The sequence below is a fragment of the Loxodonta africana genome, chromosome 3, assembly GCF_030014295.1.
Source record: "Loxodonta africana isolate mLoxAfr1 chromosome 3, mLoxAfr1.hap2, whole genome shotgun sequence".
NCBI classification, from domain to species: domain Eukaryota; kingdom Metazoa; phylum Chordata; class Mammalia; order Proboscidea; family Elephantidae; genus Loxodonta; species Loxodonta africana.
This window is the reverse complement of record NC_087344.1, coordinates 7,431,494-7,451,727: the sequence shown is the minus strand read 5'-3', so window position 1 is coordinate 7,451,727 and position 20,234 is coordinate 7,431,494. Positions and strand designations below refer to the sequence as shown.

General features: G+C 52.2%; 1 protein-coding gene across 5 annotated transcripts in view; it reads right to left on the bottom strand.

Annotated features, from left to right (window-relative positions):
- KDM4B (lysine demethylase 4B) overlaps positions 1-18,464 on the bottom strand; it is a 216,400-nt gene extending 197,936 nt beyond the window's left edge. For all 5 annotated transcript variants that reach the window (XR_010321175.1, XM_064280337.1, XM_064280339.1 and 2 more), the window contains exon 1: positions 18,364-18,464. The gene's annotated coding sequence lies outside the window, so the exon portion shown is untranslated. The remainder of the gene's footprint in view (positions 1-18,363) is intronic.
- Between the last annotated feature and the right edge of the window lie 1,770 nt (positions 18,465-20,234).

Sequence of the window (20,234 nt, the reverse complement as noted above, 5' to 3'; positions counted from 1 at the left end):
CCTTCCTTCCAGTGCAGAAACGTGAGCCGCTTGTAAGGCAGGGAAGTCTCACAAAAGCTGTATACCCGGGCTCTGCATGAGGCTCCTCCCCTTCACAGTCCCCATTCCCAGGAGGCGGAAATGAGCTGCTCTAACACCACGGCCCCCAATTCTTCTTAAACGGGAAGATGAGAAAGGAAGAACGACACACAACCAACAGGACAAGCTACTACAGCCAGCCCATCCAAGCAGCCCTGATGAAGAACCAAGGCTCTCCAAGCTCCTCTACCCTGTCTGGGCACCTGAATCTCCATGTGGCAGGGGCTCACGGTGCACCGTGCCAATCCCTCTACACAGATTACTTCGCGTCTGTTAACAATAAAGGAGCCCTGGAGGCACAACGGCTAAGCGCTCGACTGCTACCCAAAAAGTCGGGGGTTCCAGCCCACCCAGCAGCTCCATGGGAGAAAGACCTGGCAATCTGCTCCCATAAAGATTACAGCCTAGAAAACCCTAGGGAGCACTTCTACATGGGTGGCGCTGAGTCAGGATCAGCTCAACAGAACACAACAGTTCCCCTTATCTCCTCACAGATCAGAAAGCTTAGGCTCAGGGAGGTTATGTGGTTTGCCCAAGATCACACAGTCAGATTGGACCTGATGGAGCAGGAATCTGAGCTCAGCTGTTTTAACCTGATCCCCAGGGAGTACAAACAGTGAACACCTGGCTGCTAAACAAAAGGTTGGAGGTTCACGTCTACCCAGAGGGCCTCAGAAGAAAGGCCTGGCTATCAACTTCTGAAAAATCGACCAGTTCCATCACAGTTCCTGGAGTGCTGGGGGTTCCCAGCATGTGAGTAGACACTATGGGATGCTATCACAGCCCCCCTTCCACGTATGACCGTGACCATGTCCCCTAGTAATCATGGCTGCCCCATGCCTGCTTCGAGAGCCCATCAGAGCTGGCAAGGGAGGGGCTCTCTCCAAACAGGATCTCTTGTCATCCAATTCAAGACATTTTGTTTCAAATCGCTTTGCGGCCGTCCCACAACCAGGGAGTAAGAACTCAGAAATCATCAAATGTATGATGCCAAGAGCCGAGGACTCCGGGGTGGGCCGCCCTCCCCACGAGCCAAGTCCTGTTCACAGGCTGGGCCCCAGAACATTCCACACTGAGCTATGAGTAAAACCCCTGGCCTAGAGGACAATGATTCTCAGCTGGGTGTTCAAGGCCGATGAGAGGAAACTGGAGGGGTCTATGAGGCCCCGGTCATCCAATCCCCGTCCTCAGCCACGCTCTGCACATTCGAACCCTGCCCTCCTGGTATGTGGGGCACCGGGGTCAGTTGGCAACGTCCACCCCTTTACCCTTCATTCAGGTCCTAGGCACCAGCCTGCACAACAGGGCTCTCAGTCACATGGCAGCATCCCTGTCCCCCGCCCAGGAGTCCTGGCTTCCCCACTACATACGTCAGCCTCTTAGGGCCAGGAGAACGTCCTACCAGCTCCAGACCAGCCCCTGGACCCCCAGAAACACAGAGAGGGGCCCCATAGACACTCACTGACTAAACACACAACTCCCGAGGCTGAAAAAAACCAAACCCGCTGCCGCCAAGTTGACTGTACCTCGTGGCAGCACGGCGTGTCAGACGGTGTGTCGGAGCAGAACTACGCTCCATACGGTGACCTCTCAGAAGACTGCCGGGCCTTTCTTCTGCAGCATCTCTGGGTGGGCTTGAACTGCCAACCTTTCGGGTAGAAGCCCAGCATGTCACCACCTGCACCTGGGACTACAGGTGCCTTTTTTTATGTGCTTTTTGCTTCACTGTAATCGCTGATTTTTATCCCATGAAGATCAATTATTTTTATAATGCATGTCCCTCTAGGAAGCTTGTTAGGATACCAGCCACTGACTCGGCTGCTCCCGAAGTTTTCAATCCTTCTTTTGGCTTAAGGCCAAGTTAACTAACGCAGGGGGAGCTCGGGTTTCGTGGAACAGCCCTGGAGCCCCAGATACTTTCATTATGAGCTCCTCAGTGGCAGCATCGGCTCCCTGTGTCACAGTGGCCGCAACAAAGACACCTGTGCCCAAGCCAGGAGAGAGCTGAGGGACACAGAGCCCAACCAAACCTTCTCACCACGAGGAGCCCAAGTCCAAACCCACACGGCCACATCCGAGACCCGCGACTCCAACTGACGGCGACCCCGTGTGTGTCGGAGTAGAACTGTGCTCCACAGTGTGTTCGGTGGCTGCATTTTTGCAAGCGGGCCGTCAGGCCTTTCTTCCAAAGTGCCTTTGAATGCGTGTGAACCTCCAACCTTTTGGTTAGCAGATGAGCGCGTTAACCGTTTGCACCACCCAGGGACTCCTCCCCTCCAACAACACCCCAAATCTCAGGGCCCACCAAGCGTCAATTTCTCCCCAACTGCCCGGGGGGACTGTCCTGGCCTCTGAGCCAGCCCACAGGCTCACCCTCCTGCAAACACCAGCTTGATTTCCACCACTTTCAGGGAAGCCTCAGCAACTGGACTCTCCCAGGCCCCAAAAGACTGGCCCTCAGCAGCACTCCTCAGCGCACAGTCCCACCCTCCTCCCTCCCCTCATGTGGCCACAGCAGGATTTTCATTTTGTCTTTCTTTTATTTTACTTTTTTTTTTTACACATTTCTTAAATCTTGGTCAAATATATGTAACATAAAATTTATCATCATAACTGTTTTTCAGTGTACAATTCTGAGTCAGAATTGATTCAGCGGCGACAGGTTTGTTTTGTTTTTTTTTTTTGGTTTAAGTACATTCACAGCGTTGTGAAACCATTGCTACTGTTTCCAGATCTTTTTATCATCACGAACAGAAACTCTACACCCCCTAACCAACGAGGCAGGAGCTGTTCTGTGTCAGGGATGGCTCATCTCCCCCACTAGAGAGTACTGCTGCTGTCGCTGACTGCCGTCCAGTCAGCCCCTAACTCGTGGTGACCCCGTGCACAACAGAAACGAAACATTGCCCGGTCCTGTGCCATCCCCAGGATCGGTTGCAGACTGGACTATTGAAATCCATAGGGTTTTCATTGGCTGATTTTTGGAAGTCGGTTGCCAGGTCTTTCTTCCTGATCTTAGTCTGGAAGCTCCACTAAAACCTGTTCAGCATCACAGCAACATGCAGGCCTCCACTAGGGACACGTGGTGCCTGAGTGGGTTGGGACGGAGGATGGTTGGGAGGGGCCATCTGCCCAGCACCTGCTAAGTGCCAGGCACCCCCTTGATAATGTCCCGGTCTCACCACAGTGCTGAGTCCTTCCAGGGACAGCTTCTCTGCAGATGACAGGTAGATGCAGGGCTTCCCCAGGTGTGAAATACATACCAGGTGCTGGAAATATCGCTAGTAGCTTTCAAATCAATTACATGTTGCAATGATGGAATTTTAGATACGCTGGGTTCAATAAAATAGATGAAAATTAATTTCACCTGTTTCTTTTTACGTCTTTTTTTTACTATGGTGAAAATATTCACAACAAAACATACGCCAATTCAATAATTTCGATGTGTGAAATTCAATGACATTGGTTACATTCTTCAAACTGTGCAACCATTCTCGCTATTCTTTTCCAAACTCTTCTGCCACATTAACATAAACTCAATGCCTGCTGAGCACAAACTCCCCCTTTCTACCCCTGGTGACCACTAATGATCTTTGGTTTCTGTAAATTTGCTTATTTCGTGTAAGCGAGATCACACAGTATTTGTCCTTTTGTGACTGACTTATTCCACTCCGCATCATGTGTTCTAGGTCCATCCACACTGTGGCCTTCTTTTGACTTTTTAATGTGGCAAGCATAAAATTTTAAATAACATGTGGGGCCTTGCTTTGCATTTTCACTGGACACGCTGCCTTAGAAAAGGCCTCGCTTTACATTCACACCTGTTCTCTTCTGAGAGCTTTGCGGTTTAGGCTCTTCACCTCAAATCCTTGATCCACTCTGAGTATCTGTTTGTATACGGTATGAGGTAGGGGTCCAGCTCCGTCACTTTACATTTAATCAGTCTCATGCGTGTCCCCCCGCGCCTTCCTGAGTGCCACTAGCAGTTCCCATGGCACCCCTGGGATACCCCAAGTCTCTGAATCTCCATATGCTCTGGCGGGAGAGACCAAGTAACACCACCCCTCATGTGTCTCATTGTCCCCGTGGGGAAACACCTGCAGAGCAGGCGAGAAGAGTGGGCCGTTCAGCCGTGTACTGCTCCAAAACCCCACCCCTTCAAGTCCCTTCCCATGTCACCTCAGTAGTCTCACAAGCGACTTCTCTGTGGAAGCCAACCAGATTTCCAAATTGCCAGCTGGGTGATGGCATGGCCCTGGGAGGTGGTGGCTCGAAGGCTGGCCAGCTTCATGGACAAGGAAGCCTTCGGCAGGGCACAGTGGGGGCTATGGGGATGCTTAGAGCCTGGTCCCTGCCCTCTACAGACAGCTGTCATGCTGTCAAGGCTGGGGACTGGGGCCCCACCAGGAAAGGGAAGTGGCCCAGGAGACAGCTCGCTCCCACTCGCATTGGCCAGAACACAAAGAAGGGGCTCTCAGTAAGAAACGTCTGTGGGTCTTCCCATGAGCCACATAAAGCCCTTGGTGGCCACTCAGCACTGGGACACAGAGCAGGGCCCACCAGGCTGGCAAGCATGACACCAGCAATGGGGCAAGAAGGAAACAAGACACCCGTTTCTGGCCGAGGAAGGGTGGACTCTGGGGTAGGGAGGCCCCAGTCCTATCCTCCGGAAGTAAGCCCCGGACAGGCCAGAGTTGTGGTCAGCGGGGCCACGCTGACCCATGGAGCAGGACACGGAGATGTGCCCGGTGCACTGAGGGGTCCTAGCAGGGGACACGCTGGGGGTGGCACACACATGTGGGACCCGAGACTGCCCGGCTCAGGCTGGAGAAGGGGACTGATGGGGGGAGGGAGGAGGACTGTGACTCGGGACTCGGCAGGAAAACATGGAGTCGAGGGCCTGTGCACGGAAAGGGCAGGCTAAGCACCTCCTGAAGCCAAGCCGGGCATTATGCCTTGGGCCAGACCTCGCCTGTCCTTGAAGGCCAGTCCCGGACCGATACCCACGGGCCAGGACTCCCTGATCCCTGTGTCCCATGCTGGCCTTCCCTGTCTCCATGCCCAAGATGGAACCCAACAAAGGATTTCTGTGCTGCCTTGACCTGGAGGAGGTTAGCTGAGCACACAGTTTGAATGTTGCAATACTGAGATTTCTGGAACTCTGCAATGGTTTGGGGGAAAGATAGGGCAGGAAAAAGTGGAAACCACCCAGATACCCACCAACAGATGATGGGTGAACAAAATGGGGTCCATTCGTACGATGGAATATTAATCAGCAATAAAGAGGAACGATGACAACAGCCACCTGAGTCAGATAGGAATCTTAGGGCGCAGTGAGATCATATTAATGGGGGAGGAACAGTTCGGAAAAGGAGGGTGAGAATGGTTGCACAACTCGAAGAACGTAATCCATGTTACTGAATTGCACATGTGGAAACTGTTGAATTGGTCTATGTTTTGCTGTGTGTATTCCTGACAACAGGAAAATAAATTTAAAACAAAAAATAAGAATGAAGTACAGGTAGTCCCCGACTTACAACATATTGGAGTTACTGAGTTACTATAAACTGTACTGACGATCTAGGCCCTCTGGGTTTTTTTTTTTTTTACATCCTGTGGTTAGTAACATGTACTACATACGAGGTTGCAGCACAGAATTTGCTGATGTCATCATTCCCAAATGTAATGTTTCCAGCCCCCAAAGACACATACACATCAGATTTACAAAGATACTGATGATAAAAGGCAATAATAATGGAAACCAAGCGGAAAAAATGAGTTATTCAGGTATTCGACTTAGGTCAGAACTGACTTTAGATCCGAGTCATCACTGGAAAGAAGCCCCACCGTAAATCAGGGACTAGGCTGCACTAGACATGCTACCACATGGATGAACCTTGAAAACATTACACCCAGTGAAAAGGCCAGACACAAAAGGCCACATAACGTGTGATTCCGTTTATATGAAATATCAGAATAGGTAAATCCATAGAGACAGGAAGTGGATTAGTGGTTGTCTAGGGCTTGGGGGAGGAAGAATAGGGAGTGGCTGCTAAGGGGCATGGCGTTCCATTTGGAGTAATGGAATGTTCTGGAACTAGACAGTGGTGATGGTTGCACAACTTTGTGAATATACTAAAAGCCAATGAATTGTACACATTAAAAGGATGACTTTCATGGTATGTGAAAATTCTATCTCTACAAAAAAATACATTAAAAAAAAAAGATGGAGCAGAATCATTTTTTTTTAATTCTGGATCTGGTCAGTACACCAAAGCCACCCGCTTGGCAGCAGTCTCACGGCTCTCCCCCATGCCTCGAACGTCTTCTGGTCTTGTCTCCCCAGCTGGACTCTAAGCTCCTGGAGGGCAGAGTTGCCACCCAGTCTCCCTGGACTCCTGGTGTGGCAGTGAGCACCCAGAACCCTCAGTAGGACAGGCAGGCTCGCCCCGGCTTCTGCCTCCTCCTCCTCTGAGCTCTCCTCGTAACACGGTCTCCCAGGCCACTGTCCCAGAGCCCCTTCTCTTCTTCTGCCCCCAGCTTATGGATGTCCATGACTGAGAAGGCTCGCTCAAAGGGCAGCTCTTCCATGAAGCCCTCCTGACCATCACGCCTAGGCGGGAGGCACTGCCCAGCTCCCCCCATGTGTCCTCTGCTGTGGGGCCTGAGCCCCATCGGCAGGAGGAGCTGGCCACTGGCCACCACCAGCACCTGGCCACACACACGCAAGCTTGATGACAACCACACACTTGAGCAATGGCAGACACGCTCACAGGTCTCCTTGGGCTCAGCTGAATGTCCAGCGGCTGGACATAGACTTTAACGTGACAGCCAGGGATGAATCACAAAGATAAGCCACTCACTGCAAGGCCAAGAACTGACTTCTGCAGCTCCAGGAGCTATAGCTTTGCCTCAAGGAAGAGAGAGGACAGGAGTGCACACCACGGAGGTGGCTTTAGTGTTTGCAGAGCTCGCATGATGCATCACTTGAGGCCACTCTGCCCAAGCTCCCTGGGACACTTCGTCCCAACGAAGCATCACCTGAACTGACTAGGACCCTCGGCACCAGCACTGTTAGCAGATCGTGTAGGACCATACCAGACACAGAGCACGGCACTCACACGAGGAGCGGAGGCCCTGTCCATCGGCTGCCCATTAAAGGGACTAGGCAGAGGAGACAGGACATGCCAAGAGGAGCTAGTGCCTCTGATAACAAAGTCCTCTGAGTCTCTCGCTCAGAACTGGGGTTTGCTCTGCCTTTGCCACAAACCTGGTACAAGGAGGGCTGGCCATGAGAAAATCCCATGGCTCTCATAAACTCCAGCCCGGAGGGGTCGTAAACCGAGACACCTCATATCCTGAAAAAGTAGTTTCCTCTACCTGCTCCCTACTCTTCCTTAGACGGCAGCAAAGCAGAGGCTGGAGATTTTAAATTCCAGTGGCTTTACTCATGTGCAAGCTGGGGACGGAGCAATTCTCTCTTGACTCGTGACCACGATAATCAGATCCACGCGGCCGACAACGCTCAGCTAGGACGCCCACACTGCAAGGGCAGGACCTTCTGACGGAGGAGGTCTTAGAAGAGAAGTGTGAAGAGAGCGAGGTGCTGAAGAAGGCAGCAGCCACGGAGGGCCCAGCAGCCAAACACCATGACTCTCCCGGGCCCAGAAGCCCCGCCGGGTCCCACACTCATCCCAGGGCACATGGCCACCCGGCCCCCTCCTTTGCTCAGGTGACCACACGCTAGCTGGTCAAGGGCGGTCCTGAGTGGAGACCACACTGCCTGCGCCCCAGAGATGTCGGAGTCCCGAGCTCCGGTGGAGGATACGGCCCGTTTACTCCCTGTTTATGTGGTTAAACACTCGGCTGCTGACCAGAAGGCTGACAGTTCGAACCCACTCGGCAGCTCCAAGGGAGAAAGCTCTGGAGATCTGCTCCCATAAACACTACAGCCCAGGAAACCCTATGGGGCAATTCTACTCTTTCAAATGGAGCCGTCACAACTCAATCGCACCTAACAACAAGAGCCTTCCAAAAAACCAAACCCACTGCCATCGAGTCAAGTCTGACTCATAGGGACCCCGATAGGGTTTCCAAGGCTGTAACCTTTACGGGAGCAGACCAACAAGTCTTCCGCGCAGTGGCTCATGGGTTCAAAGTGCCAACCTTTTAGTTGGCAGCTGAGTGCTTAACCACTGCGCCACCAGGGCTCCTTCCAGTGGCTCTCATTTCCTACAAAAACTACTTCCAAACTCTACCCCGTTTGTAGATTGGGGGTCACCAGGAGTTCCCCCACACTTGCTGGCAGCATCAGGCCAGCTCTTCCGTTGAGGGAGACGTGTGGGTCCACGGCTGCCTACTTCTCTCACAAAGTGCAGCTCTGAATCGCCGGCTACCTCCTCTCACACGACTCGTTTCTCTCCAGTCTCTCCCCCGAGACACCTCAGGTGCCAGGTTTCCACACTGGGCCCGGCATGACAACGAGAGTGGGGGCCCACCTCCACCCCCACCTACCCAGAGGCTGCCACCTGCGGGTCCCACTGCAAACACAGAAAGGGCATGTGATGAGGGCAAGCCCTGACTGCGACGCCGACGTGTCACGTTTGCAGCTCGCCATCCAGGCTCGCTGCTAAGGCCTAAATTAGTTATTGTTCAACTCCGTACCCAGAGGTCCACTGGGGGCGCAGCAGCCATAGGCCGTTTGCTTTCTGACTCTTATTCTTTGTCCACTGAACAAACGTACTTGAGCCATCTATCCAATAACCACAACCCAGAGTTACAGAACAACTGTGTGCTCCTGCCGCTGCCAAGTAAGGAGCCCTGGTGGCACAGTCATTAAGTACTCAGCTGCTAACCGAAAGGTCAGTTGTTCGAACCCACCAGAAGCTCTGCAGGAGAAAGACCTGGCAACCTGCTCCCGTAAAAATTACAGCCACTAAAACGCTATGGGACGGTCCTACTGTCACACAAGGTCACAGTGAATTCAAAATCGATTTGACAGCACCTAACAACAACAACCACTGCTCGAAGGCACGGCCCCTGCCCGTGGGGCAAGGAGGGACCAGACAGAAATGGCAGCATCTGATAAAGACGGCTTAACAGGAGCTTTTAATCAACCCTCTCCTGTTCACAGACATCACCGGGATGGCTTAATAAAAGGAAAGAAAGGCGAGAGAGCAAGAAGGCAAGAGAAAGAATACAGGGAAGCAAGAAAGAAGACAAGTAAGCAAGTGAAGGGGAAAAAAGAGAAAAAAAAAAAAAAAGACACAACTTTTGAAAGCCAAGAAATACTGAGCAACCTTCTCCAGATTGTTTATTTCAATCAAAAAAAGAAAACCATAAATGAACGGTATGCTTTCTGGACAAGTAGGAACATTCCTGAGTCGGCACCACATCTCAGAGACACCCTAGACACCTCCTAGCGGGATACGTGGCTTGGAAAACACTCGCCAGGCAGTCTTTATTCGGGAAAGCCACGGTGGAGGAGCAAGGCGAGCTACAGGCTGTGTGCACAGTTCCTCCACGTCCAGCGTGGCTGTCCGTCATTCCGCTCAACCCCACAGCTGAATCCTAGCACCCACGAAAGCGACCTCTCTCGTGAGTGTTCCTGTGCAGACGGCTTGTGTTATGGTTAGTTGCTACTGAGTCAACTCTGACTTCTGGCGACCCCATGTGTGTCAAGTAGAACTGCTCCATAGGGTTTTCAAAGCTGTGACCTTTCAGAAGCAGACCGCCAGGCCTGTCTTCTAAGGTGCCTTTGGGTGAGTTTGAACCACCCACCTATCGGCTAGTAGTCAAGCGCTTAACCGTTTGCACCACCCAGGGACTCCTGCAGGTGACTAGGAGACTGCAAAAGCCACCTCCTGGGATGACCGCAGAGCCCCAATGGTGCAGCGGTTAAGCACGGCAGCGAGCTACGACAGCTAAGCAAAAATGTTGGTAGTTCAAATCCACCAGTCACTCCTTTGAAACCTTATGGGACAGTTCTACTCTGTCCTGTAGAGACGTTAGGAGTCAGCCAGCCACGGAGTTTTCCGGAATGACAACACTACTTTCAGCAGGAGCACTGGTATTGGTAGAGGATGGTTCAGACACCGTCTTAGTTATCTAGCTCTGCTACAACAAAAACACCATCAGTGGCTTGCTTTAACAAACAGAAACTCATTCTCTCACAGTTTAGGAGGCTCGAAGTCCAAATTCAAGGCAGCGGCTCCAAGGGAAGGCTTTCTGTCTCTGTAGGCTCTGGAAGAAGGTCCTTGCCTCTTGAGCTTTTGTTTCCTGGTTCCTCTACGTGTGGCTTGGCATCTGTCTTACCCCCTTTCTGCTTCTCTAGACTTTTTAGTCTTTTTTATATCTCAAAAGAGACTGACTCATGATACATCCTGTGCTAAACCTGTCTCATTAACATAACAAAGACAACCCACTCCCAAATGGGACTAGAACCAGGGTCATTGCTGTTCTGTTGTTAGGTGCCACAGAGTCGGTTTGGACTCAAAGCGACCCCATGTACAACAGAACAAAACACTGCCAGGTCCTGTGCCATCCTCACAGTCCTACTATGTTTGAGCCCATTGTTGCAGCCACTGTGTGAATCCATCTCGTTGAGGGTCTTCCTCTTTTCCGCTGACCCTCTACCTTACCAAGGATGATGTCCTTCTCCAGGGACTGGGCCCTCCTGATAACATGTCCAAAGTATGTGAGACGAAGTCTCGCCATCCTTCCTTCTAAGGAGCACTCTGGCTGTACTTTTTCCACGAGATTTGTTCGTTCTTTGGCAGTCCATGGTATATCTGATATTCTTCACCAGCACGGTAATTCAAAGACATCAACTCTTCTTCAGTCTTCCTTATTCATCGTCCAGCTTTCACATGCATATGAGGCGACTGAAAACACCATGGCTTGGGTCAGGCGCACCTTAGTCCTCAAAGTGACATTTTTGCCTTTTAACACTTAGGTCTATCTTGCACTTAATACTGACAGAAGGCATATTAATCTGGTTATATATAAATCCTAGCACAGAAGCTAGGATTTACAGCACATATTTTGGGGAAACACAATTCAATTCATAACAGAGGCTTACAAAACCAAGTGGTTGTGAAATATTTTCTTCCTTCTAAGCGCTCTGCCACTGCCAGGTCAAAAGAGACTCCACGGGTCACACGTACACCTCACGGGTCTTCCGATGCTCAGCAGAGAGAGGCAGAAACGGGCAGCGTGAACCCAAAGGCAATGAAAAATAGGACATCCCAAACGGCAAAATACATTTCCTCATTTATGTCTATTTCTTTCCTCCTTTACTATGAGGGTGTTTTGGTAGATGTGGTAACAGCATTCTCGTACATTCTCTGCAGTTTTAATTTCCCTCAACACAACTCAAGGCTTTTTTTTTAAACTAGTGTTTCCTTATTGTTCCAAAAGCAACTTTTTTATACCTTTTTAGTACACTAAGAGCAATTATTCATTCAACAAATACTTATTGAGTACCTACTATATGCCGGGCACTGATAAAGGCACTCGGGGTATATCAGTGGGAAAAAACACAAAGACCCTTGCCTTTGAGGAACAAGAACAACCAAGTTTAAGACATAAGTAAACATACAGGTAAAATGAAAGGTCAACAGCCCTGGCCTGTTTTCTAAAGCACAAGGTATTACCCTAAATGCTCTGGAGTGGGAAAGAGGGAAATTCACCCATGCAGCCAGCAAACATTTTCCTGAACACCCACTACGTGCCAAGAACTGCCCTCGGCACTGGATGTACAGACAGCAACCAACGCAGGTGTCGTTTCTGTATTGTGGACCTTACACCCTAGTGCAGGGGTTAGCAAACTCCGGCCCATGGGCCAGATCTGGCCAGCCGCCTGTTTTTGTACAGCCCACAAGCTAAAAATGGTTTTGACGTTCTTAAATGGTTGGGGGGGGAATCAAAAGCACGGAAATATTTCATGGTGTGTGAAACTATATGAAATTCAGATTTGAGCATCCATGAATAAAGTTTTATTGGCACCAGGCATGTCCACTCATTTACGTGTTGTCTGTGGCTGCTTTCACATCACAACACAGAGCGCAGGAGTCAGGTCAAAGGCCATCTGGCCTGCAAAGCCAAAATGATAACACTACTCTCTAGACCTTTACAGAAAAGTCTCCTGGAGTAGATAAGACAGACAATAAATACAGAACCAGGCTAATATACCTTCTGGCAATGTTAAGTGCGGAAAAAGAAAAAGCAGAACTGGGGGAGATGGTGATTGGAGGGGCTACTTTTTTTTTTTCTCACAGTTCATTATTCTTTTTTATTTTTTTTAATAATTTTTATTGTGGTTTAAGTTTACAAATTAAGTCAGTCTCTCACACAAAAACCCATATACACCTTGCTACACACTCCCAACTACTCTCCCCGCAATGAGACAGCCTGGTCTCTCCTTCCACTCTCTCTTTTCGTGTCCTTTTCGCCAGCTTCTAACCCCCTCTACCCTCTCATCTGCCCTCCGAGGGGCTACTTTTGAAAGTGTGGTCAAGAAAGGCCTCCAAGCTGAGACCTGAATGACAAGGAGCCGGCTGGATAGTGGCCTGAGGGAAGAGCATTCTGCGAGAAGGAACAGCATGTGCAAAGGCCCTGATACAAGAAAGGGCAGGCAGGTCAGAAGGTGGTTATGGCTGGCAAGGAGCACCCTTGGGAAAAGTAGTAGGTAAAGAAGAGAGGAGAGGGCCACGAAGGACAGAGCAAGCAGGCCACAGACGGCGTCTGAATTTTCTCCAAGGGCAACAGGAAGCCATGGGAAGGTTCTGAGCAGGGTAGGCCATTTTTGAGGCAGCAGGAGTGAAAACAGCCAGACTAGCTGGGACACCTTATCTAACCAACAAGCAGATCCAGAACAGGCCAAGTCCAGCGGGGACTCAACTCCAACTCAAAAACCGGTTCTTCACACACACAAAAAATCAATTCATGGATGAGCTCAGGCCTCAGTATTTGAGGTGATAGCAACTTCTTTCTTAAAATATTTAATATCTCTAAGTTCATCTTAACGTGCATCAGTAGAAGGATCTGCCACAAGCACAGTAACAGTCGCACGACTCACGGAATCACCGCTCAGCGAGAGGCTGAGACTAACAAGTAAACACCTTGAAGCCAATGCAAAGAAAACCGTTAAGCCAATCGATAAGACAAGAGTACAGGGACTGAGGGGGTCACTGGGTGGTACAAATGGCGAACGCGCTCGGCTGCTAACCAAAAGGTTGGTGGTCTGAGCCCACCCAGAGGCATCCTGGGAGAAAGGCCTGCTGATCGAAGTCCAAAAACGCAGCTTTTGAAAACCCCGTGGAGCATAGTTCTACTCCGACACACATGGGGCTGCGTGAGTCACAGTCAGCTCCACCAACACTGGTTTTCTAGGGATCGGGAGGAAGAGGAAGTGCTGCCTCAGGGAAGCCAGAGGAGCCTGGCAGGGGGCCCGCGGGGTGAGGCGGCTGAGAACAGCCGGGGAAGCCCCCCGCGCCCACTGTCCCTTGGCCGGGTGGACGTCAGGGTAGGCACAGGCTCTCCCACAGGCCTGCCCCTCTCCCCGCTGGGGTGGAAGCTGCAGGTTGGGAAGGGCAGAGGGACCACTGGGAAGAGACTGGAAAGCCAGGCCAAGTCGCAAATATGACCCACTCGCTACTGAATGGCCCCTGCTGTTGTTGCTGTTACCGCATGCCACCGAGTCCATTCCAACTCCCAGCAACTTTATGCTACACAGCACTGTCCCATAGGGTGTCCTGGACTGTAATCCTCACAGCAGCAGATCACCAGGTCTTCTCTTCTGAGAAGGAAGTGCTTAACCATTGCACCGCCAGGGCTCCTGAAGGACCCCGAGGTGATCCAAACAGTTTGCACTTGACTGCTAACTGAAAAGCAGGCGATTCGAACCCACCCAGCAGTACCACGGAAGAAAGGTCTGTCACACCTGCTTCTGTTAAGAATTCAGTGCCCTGAGACTGGAAGTGGGCAGTGCCAGGCTACATTACTAACATTTTGATCAAAGATTCCATAGAAGAATCCTGATCAAAAGGGGGAAAATGCTGAACAAAATTCCCAATGCGCATGGACTCTATAGACTTTCTGAAGCCATGGAGGGTGGATGTCGCCCTGAAACTACTGTCCTGAGATAACCTTTAAACCTTAAACCAAAAATATCTCCTAAAATCATCTTAAAACGGAACAACAGTTTAGCTTAACTAATAAAAAAAAAAGGTCTGCCTTGAGCGTTACGCTCTTTTAAGAACTATCTCTATGGGATCAAATTGACAGCAACAACTCCAGAGATGAGACAGGAAACTCAGGGGGGCAGTGAGTTCATGTTAATGAGGGAGGAACAACTGGGAAAAAGAGGGTGAGAATGGTTGTGCAACTTGAAGAATGTGATCACTGTCATTAAATTGTACATGGAAAAACAGTTGAACTGGTGTGTTTTGGTGTGTATATTCTCAACAACAGCAAAGTAAATAAAACTTCAACAAAACAAAATTCAGCTAGGAAAACCCTATGTATCAGTTCTACTCTGCAGCACACGGGTCCACGAGCAGAATCCACTGGGCAACTACAAACAAACAAGGACCGGTGATGTTTCACACCAACCAGACCGCAACTAATAGCAACTGAAGGCTGGGGAGCCGGCAGGGGACGGGGGGGGGGGGGGGGGGGGGCGGCGAGCGAAGGAATCTGAGAAGTTTGAGACTGGGGATGCGACAAATTATCAGGCTGCCGCAGGGTTAAAGGCGTAAATTCGTGGTTCTCACTTGGGGCAGTGCGTGGAGAAATCTGTGGTTGTCACGACTCAGAAGGCGGGTGCTACAGGCATGGAGTGGGTGGAAACCAGGGATGTTGCTCAACGCCCTACAGTGTTCAGGACGTCCCCACCGCTGAGAAGGATCCCCTGGGAAACCCCGTGGAGGCGGCTAGGAGGCCGCAGCACTAAATTGCCCCAGGGTTCAGCACTCTGGTATGGCCACCATTCACCAGGAGGCAGGCACCCTGCAAGAACTTCATGACTTTTATAGCCTTAGATCCTCATGACAACCTATGAGGGAGATGCTGGCCTTACACCCATTTCATAGATGAGGAAAGTGAGGCCCACAGGAGAGATCCGAACCCAGGTCTCCGAGACTCTGGAGTCTGTGGCAAGGAGTGGAGAGCAGGCAGAAACGCCAGGGTGGGCAAGGAATGCCAGGTCAGAACCAAGCCTGAGTTCAGCTCCACCCCTCCCCTACCCCCAGCCCCACTCTCCAGCTCCCCCCAGGATCTGGGTCCGCATGAGAAAGAAAGAGATAACCCAGGCCTTCCCATCCTGGCGGTGACCACGCAGGGTCTGCGTGGCCCACAGCTCTGAACCCACGCAGCACGCTTCCGGATCACAGGAAGAAAGCCACCCAGAAATGCCACCTGTTCCTGGTTCGGCCCCTCCCCACCCGCCACCTCGACCCGTCCACTCCCTAAGCTGGGCCCCTGGGGACAGTGGACGCTCCACAGCCATTACTGCTGGGACCACACTCCAGGGTACCCACCTCTCCCTCTCCCCCACTAGCCCTGAAGCCCCTGGAGGTTGGGAACACGCCCTCCCAACATCCTCAGGCCAGGTAGGTGAGTGAAGCCAACGTCCATTCTCACAGGTGTGAGATGGCACCAAGGGATAGACAGTCTCCCCAAGGCCAAGTATCTATTGGACCCATCCGGGGGAGGAGACAGGGCACAGAGCAGGCAAAGGAGGCAGAGAAATTAGAAATCCGAGTACAGGCAGGGGCAAGCAGGTTGTGAGGCCCCTGGCCGCCCTAGAGGGCTCATTCAGGATGGGATGGAGCTGAGGAAGGAGCAGGCACTGTGGCAGGGTCTTTTCCACTGGACAGAGAAGAACAACAACGGGGGTGGGGTGGAACAGTGACCAAGTGATCCGTTCTACCTTTAAGCTCCAGTATTTAACATCTCCTTAGCAGCCCACTTCCCAAGGAGGAAAGGATTAGAAAATACATGAAGATCAACGGTGGCTTAGACCTGCGTATATTCAAGTATTAACGACTACACACGACACGTGTGCACCCACACAGCTGACACAGTACACCCTTCCATCAGAGCACCCGTGACACGATGGGGCATTTATGCGACCGCACCCCCAGCGCCCCGTTCCTCCCCAGAGGTGACCTCCAGCAGAGCAGAACGCATTGACCTTCGGAGTATTGCAGACGTAGAGTGGGCAGCCCGGTATTGGCCATGTGTCCAATCAACAACTCAAAGAGGGACAGCGAGTTTTAGAAATTCTCTACTCAGACTCAAAAGTTGACTTCCAGCTGTGACACTCTGTCCTTCGGGATTTCAAAAAGCAAACTGCTAGGAAGCTGCCCACTGCTTCTGGAGGGGTGGTGCAAAAGAGCTGACCGGTCTATTGACAAACTCTCGCGATGCCTCATAAGGAAGCTATTATTTGAGAATTGAGGGAGTCATTAGCTCTCGCATGGCCGTGATAAAGGCCCATAGGAGTCATATAATGAGCAGGTTTTAAGGCTGCTGCTGTTTTAGGAGCTTTTTCCGCCTGGGGATCATCGGATAAATGGCTGTTGAGGCACAGGGGTAGGGCAAGGCACCAGCCTCTTAAGTGCACCCCAGTATCCTCAGAACCTCGAGCCTTGACGGCACAAACAGTTAAGAGCTTGGCTGCTAACCAAGAGGTTGGTGGTTCAAATCCACCCAGCAGCTCTGCAGACGATGTGGAGATCTGGTTCTATAAAAATTACAGCCTAGGAAACCCCATGGAGCAGCTGCACTCAATCACGTGAGGTCACTACGAGTTGGAACGGACTTGGCAGCACTATACAACAGCCTCAGAACCAGAAGCCGTGGTGGCGAAAAGGGTTATGAGCTTGGCTGCTAACCAAAAGGTTGGTAGCTCAAACCTACTCAACGACTCCGCAAGAGAAAGATCTGGCAATCTACTTCCGTAAAGATTAGGGCCTAGAAAACCCTGTGGGGCAGTTCTGCTCTGTCACATGGGGTCACCATGAGTGCAAATCCACTCCACGCACAGAACAATGACCTCAGAACCTGAGACACTGCTGGTACCCAGTGGGTCCCAAACACGCTCACTGACCCAATATTGACAGAAACACATGGAACAGCACACTCTTTACATGTTACAGGATCGTTCAGCTCCACTGAGCAGAACCACCTTCCCACTAGTTTCATAACTCAGGAAACAGTTCCCAGGTGCACCTGAATTGTTAAAACAAAAGCACCCCGCCGCCCCAATCAAACAGATGGAACACACCAAAAACAGTCCTCACCTTCTGCCTCTCTCTCAGGTTTGAAAAAACCCCTACAAAACCTTCCACCCTGCCCAGGTGGACATGCACCCCGCTAGTCCTTATGTTCCTAACTTATGTCATCGGGCGCCCCCTGAGCGCGAACAAACCCCAGCCCAGGTAGACACAGGGCAAATCCATTTCAGCACGAATCCATCCCCTCGCCCCCGCGACGACGGATGGGACAGCCAAAGGGGTCGCCGCCAAGACCAACTCCTGGATTGATTTCTTTCTACAGAGCAGGGGCTCCGAGATGGCGATCGGGCTGCGAGGGGGAGGGACCGGGGGACACGTCTTGGAGCTGCTGCTATTGCACAGCGAGGAAACACATTTTTTTGACTCCAGATTGCATGGTTATTAGGGGGAGGGGAGGGAAGGCTCACGGAGACGGCGGTGGGGGGGCAAGTTTGGAAGCTGGGATGACACGACAGGTTGTCTTGCGGAGGGGCTGGGGGGCACCGATGGATTTTGGGGGATGCCCCTGGGTGTCGAGGCCGGGAAGCGCCCCCATTAATCCCACTGGTGTCCAAGGGGGCTGGAAGCGCAGGCGGGTCGTACCATGGCCTGGGTGGGTTTTTTTATTATGAGTGGGATCGTTCTAAATCCTAAAGGGGGAGGGCCCGCGCAGGGCCGGGCCGGGCCACCCACGCTGTCATCTTTTGTGCCCAGCCCCCCGCGCCCCGGCCGGGAAGGGGCGCCCCCGCCCCGCGCGCCCGGCCATTGTGCGGCCCGCCGCCCCCGCCGCAGCCCCGGCCGGCCCCCCTGGCCCGGGCAGTTAACGCCCCCAACGGCCTCGCGGGCCGGGACAAAGCGCGGCGGCCGGGCCCGAGCAGGCCGCGCCCGAGGCCTGGGCCTCGAGTGCCGGGCGCGCCCGCAGCCCCGGGCCGCGGCGCGGGGCGAAGGCGGCGACGGGCCCGCGCTCGCTCACTCGGCCGGCGCGGAGGCCTCCCCGCGGGCTCACCTGAGGCGGCGCGTGCGGCCCGGTGCGGAGCTCAGCGCGCGCTCCCCGCCCTCGGCGTCGCACCCCCCAGGCCCCGCTCGGGCCGGGCCCCGCTCGGTCGCTGGCGGCCGAGCCCTCCGGAGCGCCCCGGGCGGGGCTTATGAGGCCGAGCGTCAGCACCGCCCCGGCTGCCATTGGTCCGCCAACCCACGCCCGCGCGCCCATTGGCTGCCGCTGACAGCTCCGCCCCTCCCCTCCGCCGGTCCCATCAACAACGCACGGCCCACCCGCCGCGGACCTCCATTGGGCGGGCGCAGCTGCCGGAATCGGGTCCCCATTGGTCGGTCGGCAGGGACACGCCGGCGCCCACCCACGTGCCTGCTGACCGGCAAGGCTCTCATTGGAGGCGGCGCCCGCCAGCCAAGAAGATTGGGACCAGTCCGACGGCAGGCAAGCCTCAGATTGACAAGGCCGCCTCGAGGACCGCCCAACGGCCGCACGGGAGAAGCGAGCATTGGCTGCGGGGTCAGCCCGAGGCGCGGATTGTCTGGGGCAGGTGCCAATCACTGCCAAGTCGCCCTGGTTATCAGGCGGCCGCTGAGTACGTGAGACCCCGCACAACATCAGCACCGAGCCGGGGAAGCGCGGAGTGGAGGGTTCGAGACCCGCAGCCGGAATATTGGGCTGCAATTTGCGAAGTACCAACGAACCTATTTTGCAAAGGGGAACTGAGAAATAAGGAAGTGAAGCAAGCGAACACCCCCCGCCCCAACCCCGGCAGGCTCGTTTCCCTCACAATGAACAAACCTCTGCAAAAGGCTAGGTGGTTGGAATAAAGTTAGATTCCCTTCCCGAGTTCCCTAAAAAAAAAAAAATTATGGGAGGTGATAAATTTGGTGCTTTCAGACCTGGGCCCCACCCCTCGTTGTGAGTGGGCCTCAGTTTGCTCTGTGAAATGGATTTGACGGTAGTGTGGCCTGTCGCCCCACCTCCTGGGAAAGTTGCCAGGATTACGTGTGATGACCCAGATAAAGGGTTTGACCCTGTGGCTGTACGTAGTAAGCATTGAATTGAAATTAGTAGTAGTAATAACAATGTTGTTAACTGTGAGTTGGGCCAGGCAAGGGTGTGGTCACCCATTTCTATACAGGAGTATAACTCAGTACAGCCACTCTGGATCATTTGACATTTTCTTATCACAGTTTAAGTTTCAAAGAACAAACAAGTCAGACGAAATACAACCAGAATGCTCCTTAGAAAGCAGAATGGTGAGACTTTGGCTCGCTTACTTTGGACACGTCATCTGCAAAGATCAGCCTCTAGGACATCCATGGTTGGTAAAGCAGAGGGTCAGCAAAAATGAAGAAAACCCTCAAGGAGATGGATTGACACAATGGCCGCAACAATGGACTGAAACATACCAATGATCAGGGAGATAGATGGTGCAGGATCAGGCAACATTTTGTTCTGCTGTACACAAGGTGGCCGTAAGTTGTAGCCAACTTGATGGCAAGGACAACCCAGGGTTCTTCCTCCAGAGAAAGTTTGCTGCACAGCCCTGTTTGCAACTGTTTCCAGTGTTCTCCTCTAAATATCCGTCAGTGGGGCTGAAGTAAACAATTTGTGACATACCTTACTCAAATACTTAACTATGTAGCAATTGAAAACTAGGCAGACCTCTATGTAGTGTCATGGAGTAAACTCCTAGGCATGTTGTTGAGCAAGCTGCAGAAATACCCAGATTTTTTGTATTCAACAAGATACATTTCATGGAAACAAATACACATGAACCAATATCATGTGGCTTCTCAGAGTTCAAGGGTGTAAATGCACAGAGTAATTCAACCTTTGGGGAGAAGGGAAAGAGTTCCAAATTGGTAAAAAGAGGTAGT